The 5,311-nt window shown below is 34.1% G+C and overlaps 1 non-coding gene across 1 annotated transcript; it reads right to left on the bottom strand.

Moving 5' to 3' along the window:
- Window positions 1–354: 354 nt before the first annotated feature.
- On the bottom strand, window positions 355–427 carry TRNAS-GCU (transfer RNA serine (anticodon GCU)). The gene has a single exon. It is a non-coding gene; the product is annotated as a tRNA-Ser (tRNA).
- Between the last annotated feature and the right edge of the window lie 4,884 nt (window positions 428–5,311).

A 5,311-nucleotide genomic window follows, 5' to 3' on the forward strand; every position in this document is an offset into this window, starting at 1 on the left:
TAGGTTCAGTCTATTCTGCTCCGGACCAGCGTGTCACGCCCACTTTGATTTGGGGGATAGTTCATTAAATGAAATTCACATTCATATTAGGAGGTGATTTTAATAGCAAACACCCTAGATGGGGACCCAACGTAACCAATCCTCGAGACAATATGCTATATGATCAAATTTTTAAACTCAATTTGGAAATAGCATACCCTTTTGAACCTGCACATTATCCAGATTCAGGACATATGCCTGACTTGCTTGATTTCTTTATTGGTAAACAATTCCAACATTTTTGTAGTGTACAAATCTGGCTTTCAGGTAGTAGCTCCCTGTAAAGCAGGTTTGAATAATTTCAAGGAAAAATTGTTCCGAGGCCGGGTATCGGTCCCGGGACCCTTCGCTTAGCGCGCGAACGCTCTACCGACTGAGCTACCCCGGAACTATAAACGACACCGTCACAATTTTTCCTTTTATATCCACACAACTTACATGAGCTGACAAGACGCCAGAACTCAACAGTGAGTGCACACAAATACTGTGTGATTTTAAATTGTGGCTTTCTGTTAACGTACCTCCAGTAACGAATGTATTATACAAATCTGGCTTTCGATACCCGGCTCCGGAACAATTTTTCCTTGAAATTATTCAAACCTGCTTTACAGGGAGCTACTACCTGAAAGCCAGCCTGAATTGAGTTCAGATCATTTACCTGTTCTTCTGACTTTATCAGCAGCTATTCCGAATTCATGTAATAAATACACGCTCATAAGACACCCCTTTAACTGGAATTAATATGTATCTTGCCTTGATATATCTACTAACTTGAAGATACCACTAAAAATAAAAGAGATGTAGATATGGCAATAAATACACTTACCAATAATATTAAAACAGCTGCAAAAACGGCTTCTTCCAATAGTTTAAACTTATAATAATAATAATAATAATAATAATAATAATAATAATAATAATAATAATAATAATAATAATAATATTTATTAATACTATACACTTGAGCTACATTAGGCATTGCAGCCCGAAAGAGCAGAAGCTCGTGCTCGGGCGCAGTTCAGATCAGTTATACAAAATATATCACAAAATTACAAGAGTTCATTGAGCACAATCACATTAATAAATGGTAAAATACATACAGCATGTAATAACAGGGTCTATATACAAATAGAAAATACAGAAGTACATGAATATTAGAGTAACAATTTTAACTCAATTAGCTTAAACAATTAAATAATTAATCTGATTTGTTTCTTAAATCTATGTGTGTTAAGTGTACTTAGCTCAGGGTAAGCTCTAATTAATGTATTATATATTTTGGGTCCAAAATTTCTGCTGTGTTTTAATCCAGCAGTTGTGTGGCATTTGGGAGTATTTAGAAAGAAACTGTAGTTTTGTCTCGTCTGGTATTCATGAGGATCATATTTAAATTTATTGTGGTTTTTATGGAAGTAAATCAGCAATTTTTGTTTATAAATTTGTTCTAGATTTGATACGCCAAATTCCTGAAAAATTAATTTTGTTGGGTAATCAAAAGGTTTATATAGACAAATTTTGATAATTCTTTTTTGGAGCAGATTTAAAGGACGGAGAGTCGATTTTGCCATTCCTCCCCAACCTAAAATACCATACTGAATTATTGATTGAAACAGAGCTAAGTACACAGTACGCAGAACATAAACAGGCAAATAAGAGCGTAGAATGGAAAATTTGTGGATTGTTTTACGCAATCTGTTACACAGAAAGGAGATATGCTTGTCCCATTTTAAATATTGGTCAATAATAATGCCTAAATATTTAACTTGTGAGGATATACTCAAAGCGTTACATGAGCAAGTAGGTAGGTTACAATCATGTATAGTTATACTTATATTATTATTTATTTCTAGTTGCTCAAGGCCATGTGATGTTAATGAAAATGGTATTAATTTTGTTTTAGAAACGTTCAAAGAAAGCAAGTGAGCTACCAGCCATTCTTTAATAATATTAATACCACTGTTAGAATTTTGATAAGTTTCATTCCAACTCGAACCGCTAAATATAACCACAGTATCATCAGCATAAGAATACAGAGTACCAGAATATTTCTCAATGTCAATTTTAAGTAAATCGTTGATATATATTAAAAACAAAACAGGACCTAAAATCGTCCCCTGAGGTACACCTATATCAATGTTACGTGATTTACTAAGGTGATCATTTATTTTAGTTGCTTGAGTTCTGTTACTTAAGTAAGATTTAAATAATTTTAAAGCAATTCCATTAATTCCTAATCTATCCATTTTATTCAAAAGTATACTGTGATTGACCGTATCGAAAGCTTTTTGTAAGTCTAGAAAAATTCCTAGACATTTATTTCCTACATCTAATTCTTGAATTATTTTTGAGGTAACTGCCATAATAGCATCATCAGTGCACAAATTTTTTCTGAAACCAAATTGATTATCATTTAGTAGTTTATTTTTTTTCTAAAAATGTTATTAACCGTGTTTTTATACATTTTTCAAATACCTTAGAGAGACTGGGTAATAGTGAAATGGGTCTGTAATTATTAAGATTATTTTTGTCACCAGACTTGTGAATTGGTATCACCACAGCATGTTTTAGGGCTGAGGGAAATACACCTTGAAATATGCACAAATTAAATATAAAGGCAAGTGGTTTAGAAATAGCTTCGATAATAAGTTTCAGGGTATTTGTTGTAATACCATCAATACCAGGAGCCACATTATTTTTTAAACTGTTTACAATATTAATGATTTCACATTCGTTTACAGGAAACATAAACATAAACATAATCGAATTCGAAGAAAAACATTATTTCTACAATATATCTTACAGCTCCAATATGTGAAAAGATCAGCCAGGGCACTATGGCAAAGAACAAAATATCCTCCTCATAAGAAAAATTATAATAAGGCTACACAAGAACTAAAATTAGTCCTAAAAGAATTATACAGAAAGGCAACTGACAATCAGTTAAAATCCTTAGATTCAAAGGATAGCAGTCTATGACGTAAAACAAGAGAAATTACTAAAAAAACTGAAAAGATTCCACCACTAAAATATGACAATCAATGGCTCACAAGCCCGAATGATAAAACTGAGATATTTTACAAAATTTTGGAAAAACCAATTTAAAACTAATGACAACGAAGATAATATTACAATTAATTGATTAACTAGCGGACTTACTCATGTTAATTATGTAAGATTTGTGCGGCTTACAGCTGTTTCAGTGCTTTACGCACCATCCTCAGAGCCTACTAGATCTCGGCGTTATCTCGAACTTGTCTGCCTGTTATGTGGGTGTGTTTGATTGTTGAAAGGTGTTGAAGAGTGGAGTCAAATAGTGTGTGTGTACTAAAATTGATCTGTGTGTTGAGAATACGCCGATCACATAACCAATGCTAACCATACATACAATAACATAAATGCGGACTGGAAATCCTACACATACAATCCAAGAACCAAAAACTCAACACACTAGAACAATACGAATTATACAAACACACTAAAACACACCCCAATCAAATTTTCAACACACAGATCAATTTCAGTACACACACACTATTTGACTCCACTCTTCAACACCTTTCAACAATCAAACACACCCACATAACAGGCAGAGAAGTTCGAGATCTAGTAGGCTCTGAGGATGGTGCGTAAAGCACTGAAACAGCTGTAAACCGCACAAATCTTACATAATTAACACGAGTAAGTCCACTAGTTAATCAATTAATTATATTCAATTGTTAAAAGTAATGTACGCAAGATTCAAAATGGACACTATTACAACTTTAGAAGTGAATAATACTTTAGACCAGCCTCTACAACTGCCTCCAATTTGTAAACTATTCACTCCAGCTGAAGCCAGAAACACGATTAATAGATTACCCGCAAAAAAAGCCCCTGGGCATGACTATATAACACAACCTCTCCTCTTGCAACTGCCTAGAAGAACTATAGTACTATTAACACAGATATACAATGCAATGATACGCTTATCATATTTCCCTTCAACATGGAAGCAAGCTAATATTGTGATGATTCCTAAACCGAATAAAATTCGTACTGATCCATTTGACTACAGGCCTATAAGTCTTCTGCCTCTCTTTTCAAAAATATTTGAGCGTCTGTTATTACCTAGACTATTAACGCATCTAGAATCATTGTTACCAAATACTCAATTTGGATTCAGAAAAATGCATTCCTGTCCGCAACAATTACACAGGATTATTGACATAATTCTTGACACCTATGAAAAGAAACAAATCTGTTTGGTCTTTTCCTTCATACAGAGAAGACGTTCGATAAAGGGTCGCATAATGGACTCTTATTCAAACTAAAAAAAACCATCTTCCTGACATATACTACCGTTTAATTCAATCATTTCTTAGAAGACGAACTTATTCAGTAATAAACGAAGGTGTGCAGTCTCAGATTAGATATATTTCTGCAGGTGTACCTCAAGGGGGCATTCTAGCCCCTTTTCTCTATTTAATTTACACTCATGATATACCAACACCTAAATAAGATTCTCTAACTGTAGCTCAGTACGCTGATGACATTGCTGTCCTTAGCAAAGGAGATACTGGTGAACAAGTGACAACCAATCTGCAAAACTTTCTACAAGAAATTGAAATATGAAACAAAAAATGGAGAACAGTCATGAACACAAATAAGTCATCAACAGTAACATTCACATACCTCAAAAAAGAAAAAGCACTTCCATTATACCTCAACTGTTCACCAGTACCACAGCATGAAGAAGTACGATATCTTGGACTCATCCTAGACAGTCGCTTGACCTGGAATAAACATCTCACTTACACCCTCCAGAGATTAAGGTACAGACTTCATCGATTGAAAGCAATACTTTCCAGCTCTTGTCTTTCCCTTTCCAACAAAAGGTTAATATATGTAATGCTTCTCAAACCTATTTGGCTCTATGGATGTTCATTATGGGGATCGGCTTCTATAAGTAAAATCAAGTATATTCAAACATTCCAAAATCGGGCACTAAGGATAATCAATGGAGCACCATGGTACATAAGAAATGAAAAACTTCATTCAGATCTAGATCTAGCCAAAATAGAGACTGTAATTCATTCTTCCTACACACGGTTATATGCAACATTGTCAACACATTCTAACAGCTTAATCAACCAGATTCCTCGGAACTTGCCCCCTTCACGAACTGATCGTCGCCTCAAGAGGAAAAGAGACACTAATTTGTAGATACTTTGAGGAACGTTAATGGACGTCACCCTCTCCATAAGTTTAATATTGTTGAAATATTAATTATTTA

This window comes from Periplaneta americana, chromosome 2 (genome assembly GCF_040183065.1).
Source record: "Periplaneta americana isolate PAMFEO1 chromosome 2, P.americana_PAMFEO1_priV1, whole genome shotgun sequence".
Classification (NCBI taxonomy): Eukaryota; Metazoa; Arthropoda; class Insecta; order Blattodea; family Blattidae; genus Periplaneta; species Periplaneta americana.